At 47.7% G+C, this 12,532-nt stretch overlaps 1 protein-coding gene across 3 annotated transcripts in view; it reads left to right on the top strand.

Moving 5' to 3' along the window:
* The window catches only part of LOC144798327 (nuclear receptor subfamily 2 group F member 6-like), a 768,088-nt gene that overhangs the window by 76,675 nt on the left and 678,881 nt on the right, over positions 1–12,532 (top strand). The window lies entirely within an intron of this gene.

The raw sequence follows: 12,532 nt of genomic DNA, 5'->3' as shown, positions 1-12,532 counted from the left end.
AGCCAGTAGTAACCACACTCACTCCCTGCTTTCTTCCACTTGTTTCATTCATGCAGAGGCAATTGTATTTCTTCCTTCAACTCACAATTCAGTCTTTCAATCTCCACATTACTTTTGCTTTCTCCTGAGGGTTCTATGGGGTGAGGCTGATCTGATTGGTGGTTGCAGACTTTTGGTCTCTTTTACACAAAGAGGTAGATAGGCTAAAAAATGAGATGAGGCCTAGGCCTTCCTTTCTCTTTTGTACATACTGCTATGGTATTTTCTATTTACCGAGGCTCCCAGGCTGACGACGGGGGAATGATACAAAGCATAGGAATCTATGAAAGTTACCAATACTGGGGAACCAAAGTTACAGGTAAGTAACTTGTTTTCTTCCGGAAATTAATCTCAAAGTACCAAGAGCTATTCAGATGTACATCTATAAGTTTATTTTTTCAGATTTTCCATTGTGGAAAATGAACAATCGGATACATACATGGAATCAAACATACATATTTTTTGTGCCAGTGTGAAAACAAAGCACAGGCCATTTCTCAGAGGGCACAATTTGCCAGAATTCTTGTGGTCTCTACCCAAGAAAGAGGCATCATGATAAGAGTTGTGCTGCTTGTCAGTAAGTTCCAACCAGCTAGTGCCATTTTCCAGCCAGTAGTAACCACACTCACTCACTGCTTTCTTCCACTTGTTTCATTCATGCAGAGGCAATTGTATTTCTTCCTTCAACTCACAATTCAGTCTTTCAATCTCCACATTACTTTTGGGGTAAAAAAACAATGTATATATATTTTAAATTCCACTTTGTGCAAAATGTTCTCTTATTTATGTTGTTTATGTGATTTCTGATATCAGTTGTAAGTTTTATTGGAAAAAACTCAAATATCTCTAATAAACAAGCTTTGGCATAGCCAATAGGTTGTGCCTTTGGGACCTTATAAGTATGTTGCCATGCAGCACACTTTTATTTATTCTTTTTTTTACAAATTAAGCTCCTTTATGAAATCACTTTAGATGTAGACGAAAAGGGAAAAACAAAAGACAGTAAATGCCGGGTTAGGCACTAAGTTTTTCACTGTGCTTGTGCAAGGGACAGATTGTGAAATGCACCTAAAAGAGACAACTACTAGTCGAATTATCGACTGGGGGGGGGTATATGCTCCCATCTCATACACTTTCTACGGCCATGCTTGACAGCCCAGCCCCCCTAACTCACTAGCAGTCTCCCTCCTGCGAGAACAGGCCAGAGCTAGGCGCTACAAACCCTCTGTAGTGTTATTCCTCAAGAGCTTCCTGATGTAGAGTATTTTACCTCCAGTGTACATGGAGTAATCGGCCTTCCCTAGAAAAGCCCATAACTAGTCTTTGTTCTCAGGACCAGCCACATCAACCCTCTCCTTAACAAAACTAATTTTTGCTGCCACACCTTCCACACTTATGGAATGCCCCCTAATATGCCATGCTTTTCACATCTATTTTACGTTTCTGTTTTATAATCTTCAGCCCCCTATAGTGTAATATGGTCAAAACCTCATTCAGCATGCTTACATGGTCCTCCCCAACATTACCAAAAACAAGTATATAGTATTATAAATACTTGACGTTTCTTGTATTCCTAAATAACTGGTGCATGGTTCTTGGGAAAACAGATGACACTAGACCAGAAGATATACGTTAATTGTGATACACTCCTAGCAGTGTGATAAAGGATTTCAGTGCTTTCCAGCCTTTGTGCACCAACTATAAATCTGGAATGCTGAACACTAGCACACTTCAATATATGCCCTACATTTGGCAACAAGTGGCCGCTGATCCATACATACTTAATTAGATAGCCCAAGTCAACACAATGTAACAATTTGCCATTTCCTTTCCAGGCTAAAACAACAGGTGATAACTACTCTGACAGTTCTGTTTCTTCTATATCCTGATGTTTAATTCCATTTTCAAATCTGGCCTTATCGACAAAGGTATATTTCTTATCCCGATCCCACTCGTCTGAAGCCTAGGTACGGCGGAAACGGAGATAGTTCATCCTCTCACCTTGTAGTTAACCCGCAACAATGGCTGGAGCACAGACGTGGGCGGCAAACCATGTGGGGAAAGAGGGAGAAAAAGGGAAATGAAGAGAATTATTCTACCTGGCGGGAAGTGGCTCATCCACAGTAGGTACTTGTATAGGGTTATCCCCCCAGGATATATCCCAAACCTCAGAGAAGGTATGACAGCAAACAGTGTAGAAAATAGAAACCTTCTATGGGGTCCCACTGATACTTGGTCCTTTTAAACCAACAAAGTAGAAATTGGCACAGAAGCTGAAATATAAAAAGAATACATTTATTCACCTCAGATGAGGGAGACTACGTCACACAGAAGCCTTAGCAACTGAATGAGGCAGTCTAAGGAGTACAGAAAACAGGGGCCTTATATATGCTTATGGTTGCATAGTCAGCATAAGACCAAGGGGCAGTCCTGGCTCATGTAAGCATGTAAAATGCCTAAGATGGGCATGCAAGATGTGCTTGCTCAACAAAGTGGACGGAGAGTTACTTCTCCATACAGCAGCAAAAATAGCCTGACAGTTATACTAGAGAAGCAGGTGCATTCTACTAGCTAGGCCCTTCTGAGCATGTGCGAAGGTGGAAGATGCTAAATATAGTTCGTTTCTAGGCAGATTACAAGAGCAGTCAACACTGAGGGAGGACAGAGCACATGGTGAGCATGTGGCAGAACATGGCAAACAAGATGGCTGCCAGAAATACAAAATGGCTTTCAGCTCATGCTAACAAATCCCTGCAATATTTAACAACAGGGTAGTTCATGGGTAAATAAAAGCAGTCTCGTAACCTTCAAATTCAGACCACAGAAGAAATGACGGTGAGGTAAAACTACCTGTGGTACACTGCATTGACCTATGGGGATACAGAGCGACAATGTACCACAAGGAATACAAGAGCAGTCTTACGCTTCTGGCCGTATGTAAGAGGTGAATGGTGGGACCAAACAGCTGAGAACAAAACACTTTCGGCTGTTCGTGAAGAACGGGTCTCAGCGGTGCGAACAGTTCAAGAAATTGATGGCCCGCTCAGATGAACGGACCCCACGGGAAAGGTAGGGAGCGAGGCAATACAGTTGGAACCAGAATCCTTTCCAACATCCGGAAACACAGAGAAACTAAATCAAGCATCTACGCAATGAATTATCAGTGCCTCCGTGACCTGAAAAGGCATCACAAATCACATGACTGCTGCACCGCCACCCACAGGGCCGCTGCAGCGCTCTTCTCCCTACAGGCTCAGTGAGTCGAGGACTGACTGTCAAGTGTATGAGGGCAAAAAGAGTACATGTGAAAGCCGATAAAAGGCGAGCCCTAATATTATAGATACCACTAGCCCAGCACACAGATGAAAACACTAACAAGCATTGCATAAGTCATATGCGGCTATTCAGCTTTCTGGCGAGCAAACGGGATACACCAGGGAGAAACTTATGGAACAATTAGCACAAAACATGACAGTACCCCCTTCTAAAGGCTGCAAAACCGGACAATGTTTAGAGGGATTACGGTCATGAAACAAACGCACTGTCTGTTTCTTCATGCTTTGTTTTATAGCCTGCAGGTGAATGTGTGTGGTTCTCCTCATTTGTTTTAAGGTGGTTCAAAGTGTGCCAACTGCCGCCACTCTGTATGTAGCCTGTATGGGCATGTGTTTCAGGTGGAAGCCCATAGAACAATAAAAAGGTGACATGCCATTATTGTTCCATTCACTGGTTAGTACGCTCCGTTTGCCCATCAGACTGTGGGTGATAAGCCAATGACATTCGCAGTTCCATCTGTAGTGTAGAGTAGATCTTCCGCCAAAACCTTGACTCAAACTGAGGACCCCGTTAGAAACTATGGAGTCTTAGTTCATTTTGTATGAATGTTAATACTAATTCTTTGGCTGTAGGAATCATGGGTAATGGAACAAAATTGGCCATCTTGGAAAAAAAAGTCTACCACTACTAGGATTGTGGTATAACCTAGATCTTTCGGGAGGTCAGTGACGAAATCTATACTAACAGTATCCCAAGGATAGGGTGGTCCTGTGAGTGGCTGAAGAAGACCTGCCGGAGGAGCGTATTTACCTTATTAGTGACACATGTTCAACATAAAGTCACATACGCCTGTATGTCATGTCCCTAGGTTTCCCACCAAAACCATCAAAGACATAGTTCTTGAGTCTTTGTTATTCCCGGATGACCAGCCAAAGCAGAGGAATGACAGCATTTCAGAACTGAATCTGTTAGCCCATCTTTAGCTGTATACAATGGATTTGACAACTAAGGGAGTCAAATCCACTGTTTTCAGCTCTTTCTTGATCTCAATCAGGAACTCTCTACTAGAACAACAACCCACCACCCTGTCCCTGGTAATCATTGGTATTGCATCCGAAGCGTGGGTATGGTGCAAATCAGAGACATGCTTACGTGAAAAGGTGTTAACTTTTGCTTGCTCAGCAGCGGGCTGGTAGGTAATCACAAAATCAAGCTCGTTAATAAATAAAAGCAACCTCATCTGTTGGGGTGTTAAAGCTCGTGCAGAGCGATAAAACTCAAGGTTCTTATGTTCAGTGTATATCGTGATTGGATGTCGGGCCCCCATAGATAATGCATCCATTCTTGTAATGCCAACGGTTTAGCCAGTAATTCCCTTTAGAGAAGAAAGCAATAGGAATGTTAGAAATGGGGGTCTCTAGTTGGCAAGGGCTTGCACCTTTGTCCAAATAGGGATGCTTCTTCCTAGTCAGATGGAGAAGTGTGGCTCACTGGTTAGAAGCGGCAGTCCCTGATGCAGAGGTCTGGCCCGGGACCAGGGTTCAATTCCCGATGCGGCAGGGTCTTGGGCTCAATGTCCGCGGACTCGATAATTCTCGCCTCGGTGCCTACTCTAATCATTGGTCCCACTCTGCAACTCTGGGCAATAGCTTGCTTAATCTCCACAACGGCCTCAATAGCGCTGGGATGCCTGGCTTCACCTTGGGGGTGCCCAGTAGGGAGCATCTCACAGGGAAAGCCAGGAAGGGTTCCACAGCGGTATACAGCGCCAGGATGCCCCGAGATGGGGCGGCAGTGCGCTTTACAAGTATACCTACATTTAGGATAAGGGAGTTACACTTCTAAAATAACCCCTGCTCCCCCCCTTGATAGCTTGGCACAAGCAGTCAGGCTTATTCAAGAGGCAGTGTGTAAAGCATTTGCACATAACCAACAGTAATACAGTGTAAGCACTACGAAAAGGACACCCCACCAGTTTAGAAAAATATCCAATATTTTTATATAAAAGACCAAAAATGATAAAAATCCACAATACAGTACTTAAAAATCTTCAATTATCAAAATATCCTTAAAAAACAGTTCCTTGATGTCGATAGCTCCTCCGGGGGCTATCCCGGCGTCGTGAACAAACAAATCCAAACAGTTCTGGCTGACCGCGGCATCGTAGGGCAGCTACCGTGTCAGAAAGACCCGCAAAACAGTACCTGTAGAAACGCAGGGTGTAGGCAACCTCTCGAGCTTCCGAAAGCACGGCGTCGGTTCCGGAGGTCGGTGCAGGAATCGTCTGGCCCTCAAAGTCACAGGCTTTTCAGTTCGAATTCCTCTCTGTGGAAGTCGGGAGCACTGGCGTCGGCAGGCATCAGGTGCTGCAGTGCGAAGTGCAGCGGTGCGGCGTGCCATGCTCTCAGGTCGCGGTGCGAGCAGCAGCTCGGTGGCGGCGTCAGATGGCGTCGTCGGTGAGACCAGGGTCGCAGTGCGAAGTGATGCAGGGCTTGTCACGGTGCTGGCAGGTCACTGTGTAAGCAGCAGCATCGTCGTTGCTGAGGCGCTGTCGTGGGCTGACGCACTGTAGTCGATGGCACAGGCGTCCGTAGGCCAAGGCTGCGGTGTGGGATGAGGGTGGTGCGTCGTGTAACTTTACGAGCGGTGCCCTCGAACCACGGTGCAAGCAGCGGCGTCGATTTCGGCATGGAGCTGTGTCGTCGGGTAGGCCAAGGCGTCGTCGTGAAGCGAGGCGGTGTTGAGTGCGGTTCTCAAAGGTCGCGGTGCAAGCAGCGGCTAGGTGGCGGCGTCAGCAGGCGTCGTCAGTGAGACCAGGGTCGCTCTGCGGCGTTGCGGCAGTGCCTTCAGGACACGGAGTTGACAGCAGCGTCGTAGACAACGTCAAGTTGCTTTTTCTTCTGTTGCAGCACAAAACACACAGTCCCCAGTGCTGAGGGCAGAAGAACGTGAAGTCTTTGCTGTTTCTGAGACTTCTTGAACAGGGGGGGCAAGCTCTACCTCAAGCTCTTGGAGAAAACTCACAAAAGTAGATTGCCGAAAGTCCAGTCCTTTCACTGCCCAAGACAGAAGCAACCACTGCAGATCAACACAGCAAAGCACACAGCAGAGTGGTTTGTTCCTCCTCACAGCTTCACCGGCTCTTCTTCTCTGCAGTCTTCTTGATCCAAAAGAGTTCAAAGGTTCAGGGGTTTGGGTCGCAATATTTACACCACAAAATCCTTTGATCTCTGAAGGCAGAGAGTATCTGTACCTGGCCAAAACCAGTTCTGCTCTCTCTGGTGTGGCTTCCTGGCAGGAGGGGGAGACAGCATTGTCAGAGGTACACTAGGCCATTCAGGTGCAAGGAAATCTCCTCCCCCTACTCTAAATGCAGCCCAGGTATATTCAGCCCTTTCCTGACCCACCTAGACTATCCCAAGCCACTCCTGCTCCCCAGCCCCTGTCATCCAAAACCCAGACAGTCAATCCACAAACCCAGCAGAGGCACACTGGATGGTTAGGTAAGAAAGTACCTACTCTCTAAAAATTGTATTTTCAAACACAGAATGTAAAAATCACCTTTACTAAAAGATGCATCTTTAGTTTCTGAGTCCAGGCGTACTAAACTCGGTTTTCCTGCCTAGTTTCTGGGGCCAGTTATGTTTATAAGATGTTATAAACAAACATCCCATTCTGTTCTATGGGGAACATTTATCCTTGCAATAGTGAAAAGGAAATGGGCTGTAATTCACTATCAGGATATGCCACACACACACCAGGGCATGTCCTACCTTTCACATACACTGCACCCTGCCCACAGGGGTACCTTGGGCCTACCTTGGGGGTGAATGAAATGTAAAGAAATGGAAGGTTAGGGCCTGGCAAGTGTGTGCACTTGTCAAGTCGACAAGGCAGTCCCAGACTGCACACAGGCTCTGCAATGGCAGGCCGAGTTACATTTACAGGCTGTTTGCGTGGGTGGCACCATCCAATGCTGCAGCCCACTAACAGTGTTTGATTTACAGGCCCTGGCACACTCAGTGCACTTTACTAGGGACTGACATATAAATCAAACAGGCCAATCATGGAAACACCAATCCATAACACATTTTACCACAGGAGCTGTAGGAAGGTTGATCCCTGACTATGGTTGCCCCCAACTTTTTGCCTGGTGTTTTGCTGGTTTTCTGACTTAGTTGACCTGGGACCCTGCTATTCAGGGCCCCAGGCCTACTGCTCTCTCTGTAAAATGGATTCCATGTACCTTAGGTACATATCTAAATTGGATACTGAGTCACCTTATCAGTCCCTGTACAGTGTACCTTAGGTACCCAGGGCATAGGTGTACCCAGGGCCTACCAGGGGCTGCAGCATGTATTATGCCACCCCTGGCTGGCCATCCAAATCTGACACAACTGGCTGCTTGACAGCTGGGGCAAGGTGGTGTAATCACCCTTTGCTTTAGATATAGTATACCTATATCTAACCCTAAAAATGGACACACAGATCTCCTATCAGTCACTCCTATGGCAGGCCTTAACAATCCTGAAGGCAGAGTGCTTGGAATCGTGTGAGATGGTGCTCTGGCATGAGCTGAGCCTGTCTGCGGCTTTCGGGACCCATCCCTTAGCCGTTTCCATGATATCGCATACCATATACTCTTAAGTGCATTATAATCCTCGCGGTTATATGCCAACTCTGGTATCGCTTTATCAAAACATGTCGAGTAAGGTGTCATACGAATTGGAATACTAACCCCTCGCCAATTCTGGCGACGGGGTTAGCATTCCACCCTTCTAGAGGGACACGACATGTATGTAACCCCGGTTAAAGTCAAACAGAGCCTCAGCTCCACAAAATGGATGCTGCCACCGAGACATAAGTCTGCCCTCCTGCTGCTGGGAGTCCTCCCAGAGCAGGAGATAAGGACAAAGGGTTTCCTGCCAGGGGCGGTGCCAGCACCGTCCCAGACAGGGTTTTGTGTATTGTAGGTAGGCAGGGCTTTAGAGGAAGGTGACTGCACGTGGCACCCCGGTGCTCACTGTGCATAGGCTGGCTGGAACCAGTTCCAGGGTCACTCCAGACCCTGTGCTGGGGAAAAGCCCGCCAAGGAAGTGGGTGTAACCACCCCCCTCCTAGTCCCACCCATAGGGCAGGACTTAGTCGCGTGCCAGCCCCCTTTTACAGGATAAAGGTAGAGACTGGCCCCCTTCCAAATCAGATCATCTTTGAATCCTGAAACTACTTTCTGCGAAAGGAACTCAAGACTTCTTCCTAAGATTTCTCCCTTGTGACTAAGGAGTAGTCACCCTGCATCCGCAGGCACCATCTAAGAACACTGCGGTCTGCTGCAAGTCCTTCCTCTGGAATCCGACTGCCCAGCTCGACGAAAACCGGCTTCCCTGGCACCTCTGACCTCTACCCACCTCTACAGCCCAGCTGAGAACCGTGGGTGCGACGAGACCTCGAGGGACCGGCCATCTTCAAGACTGCACGACTTCTTTCCAGCAAGCCCGCCGAGTGAATTCCTGGTGAGTGCTTTGGGGTCCGAGAAGCCCCCACCCTGAGCAGCTCCAGCACCGAAGAGCAGCCCCCCAGCATCTCCACGATCTGCGTGGGGCCCTTCTGCTTTTTGCTGCTCACCGCGTTGTTTGGCTACTAGCCCGCTGGCTTGTGGCCTTCCTGACGACGCCCGACGACATTTCTGCTGCTGGTCTGGTTGCTCCAGACTGGCCCTTGCTTCCCTCCATCGGAGAAGTAACCTGGACCCTCCTGGTCCACTCAAGACGCCATTTTAGGTCCACCGCGTGGGCCTTGCATTTGCCAAGACTTGTTGCCCAATCCTGGGTCCAGCGACGTCGACAGCAAGAACCTTCGTGGGACAGCTCGCACCTCCATCCTGGTCGCCGACAACGCCTCCTGGTCCGAGAGACTGCAGAGCCCAGCAGCGCCCACTCACCTGACTGCGGTGACTTCGCCCGGTGCCATCCTGGTGCCCACTTAATCACTGGCTAGTGATTCAAGAACTTGGTCCCCTCTGCTTTCAGGTTTTCTTCTTCCTTGATCCAGGCTTGGATCCATCGAACTTTTCTTCACTGGTCGCCTGCCAGCAACTTCTTCCTTCCAGGCTCCTGGTCCGGCAACGAGATCCCCGACGTCTTTTCAGACCTATGCAGCTGCAGCCCCTGGGCTAGGTAACTTCGGCACTTCGGTGTCCCAGCATAGCCTCACTATCCTAGGGTCAGGATCCACTGTCGTTTTCTTCCTACCAGGTCGGGTTCGCCCGTGAACACTAACTTTGCCTTTACTAGCCTCCATAGACTTTGTCCCGCATCCCGCGTGAGAGTGCACACTCTGCACCCGAGTCCCCTGGGTCTCCTAGTAGTAATCTAACGATTCCCTAGTCCAGTCCTAGCGATTCCAAAGCCTATTAGAACTGTTACTTACCTGCTAGTAATTCGCATTCCACTTTTAAAGTATATGGTTTTCCGTGCCCCTCGGGCATTTGTGTATAACGTGCTAACTTAAGTATTTTCGTAAGAGTTTTGTTGTGTGCCTAGCACCCTGTCCTCATAAAGAGTACAGGGTTGTTGTGATTCTAATAAATACACTGTTTATTTTCATAACACTTGTGTGGTGTCCTTTCACTGGGTGTTCAAGGGGTAATGTGATGGTAAAACAGCTGGCTTAACAGCCCTCTAGAGTCTTAGCCTTAGACTGCTCGTATCCATGCTACTAGGATAGCTGGTCTATAAGGTTGACTTACAACCAATCATCAATAAGGGTTGTTTGGACTGATATATAGTGATCACTAGAATAGTGAACACTGCACATCAGGCCAACTTCTCACATTGGTGAGCAGCGGTTGGGATTTGAGCTTGCTGTTGTTTTACCACACATGCCCTAAGAATATCTTGTGAAGGATCACATAAGTACTAAAGGTACATATAACTTAGCTTAGAATACTCTGAGTTCTACTGAACCAGCTGTTGTAGCTCCTAGGGCCTAGCACACCTTAAACTACAACTCTAGCAAGGGATCAGTAGGCAAACATATAGTGTAGGTAAGTGCACCACTTACACCTCACTAGAAAAGCATGTCTACCCAGGGAGATTCTACTGAGACTCCCCTGGTCAGTGTTGACCCTCCACAGGTCACTTCAAGATATGCAGCTCTCAGTTTCCAGGAGATGAGACAGATCTGTGTCTCCAGAAAACTGAAGCAGGGGTCTAACCCCACCATTCCCTTTCTGATAGGTCTCTTAGAGACATATGATGCCAGAAAGCTTTCTCAGTTACATGAGAACATGCCAGCCTTAGAGGAACTCTCTGGGGATGAGGTAGACAAAGGTCTTGAGGTAGTCAGAAGGCTAACCAGGGCCAACTTAGACTTGCTTGGGCTAGGATCTGGGGGACCCCCAGTACTGACCCTAAGTAGGCCTAACCTTGGAGTTAGGAGAGATAGATCTCTTTCTAGGGACTCCATTAGATCTCTGCACTCTAATGCCTCTTCTCAGGGGAGAAGGAACTCTCCCCAGAGGAGATTGACTTCCCCTCAGAGAAGAGAGCATGAAGCAAGGATGAGACAAGCTAAACTGAGGATTGAAAGGGAAGAACTTGCCCTGGCCAAAGAGAAGCTTGCCTTTGCTAGAGAGCAGCAGATGTGTGGGTTAGCTCCCACTGGTGGCAGCAATCTCCCAAGAGATAGAGAGAAGGGTTTAGATACTAAACACCTGACTAAAATAGTGCCCCCCTTTAAGCAAGGGGATGACATCCAGAAATGGATGGCTGCTTTGGAGAGGGCCTGCACTGTGCAGGGCATTCCCCAGAGTCAGTGGGCAGCTATACTGTGGCTCTCCTTTGATGGCAAAGGTAGAGATAAGCTCCTCACTACTAGAGTTGAGGATGCTAACAATTACCAGGTCCTGAAAAATGCACTGGTTGATGGGTTTGGTTTAACCACTGAGCAGTACAGGTTGCTGTTCAGAGACACCCAGAAAACTCAGTCTCAGGACTGGTCTGACTTTGTTGATTGTGCCACTAAGGCTTTGGAAGGCTGGCTACTGGGTAGTAAGGTTACTGATTTCAAGGGATTGTATAATCTAATTATGAGAGAGCAAGTCTTAAATAATTGTCAGAACCAGTTATTACACCAGCACCTGGTAGACTCTGATCTGACCCCTCCACAAGAATTGGGTAAGAGGGCAGACAAATGGGTCAGAACCAGGATTAGGCCCAAGAACCAAGGTGGTGACCAGAAAAAGGAATCAACCAAGCCTCAAGAGAAGGGTGGGAATAAATCTACAGATCAAACCACATCAGGGCCCCAAAAATCCTCTGAGGGGGGTGGGTCCTAGAATCCTTCCAACAACCAGAAGAAACCTTATTGTTATCCCTGTAAACAGGTGGGTCACTTAAAAACTGACAGCAGTTGCCCAAAGAATAACAATAAGGAAAACATACCCCCAAGTAACATTCCCAAACCTCCTGTTACTACTAGTAGTAATCCCCCAGGTGGTGGGAGTGCCCCCAAGAATTTGGGTGCATTTACTTTGGGAGTTCCTGGGGACTCTGGCCTAACCAGGTCCCCAAACTTAGATACTCTTGTCTGTGAGACTGGCATGGGGTTTGCCAACTTCACAACTTGTCCCAACACTTTGGGCAAGTACAGACAGGAGCCCCTCATCAATGGTATAAAAGTTGAGGCCTATAGAGATACAGGGGCTAGCATCACTATGGTGACTGAGAGTCTAGTCCCCTCAAGGCAACTTTTACCTGGTGCCACATACCAGGTGACCAATATTGATGGAGTACAGAGAGATCATCCCATGGCAGTGGTCAATCTCAGCTGGGGAGGTGTCACTGGCCACAAGAGAGTGGCAGTGTCACCAAACTTGCCTGTAGATTGCCTACTGGGGAATGATTTAGAGCTCTCAGCCTGGGCTGAAGTAGAGCAAGAAACCCATTCTAGAATGGTAAACATCCATGGTAAGGTTAGTGGGGCAGTGGTAGCCACAGCCCCAGTCCAAGATATCCTCCCTGAACAGGTCAGGAGGGTTGTGCCAGTCACAACCCAATCTCAGACAACTTCCTTCCCAGAACAGGTTGTCAAGGCTGTCATGGTAACAGCCCACACCCAAACTGAGCCCCCTCCTGAAAAGGTTGGGAGAGTTGTGATGGCCACAGCTCAAACTCAGACAGATGAGAGTGTTGTGAAGCCTGAAACTATGGATCAC

The sequence above is a fragment of the Lissotriton helveticus genome, chromosome 12 (genome assembly GCF_964261635.1).
Source record: "Lissotriton helveticus chromosome 12, aLisHel1.1, whole genome shotgun sequence".
NCBI classification, from domain to species: Eukaryota; Metazoa; Chordata; class Amphibia; order Caudata; family Salamandridae; genus Lissotriton; species Lissotriton helveticus.
This window is presented reverse-complemented; position numbering and strand designations above follow the sequence as displayed.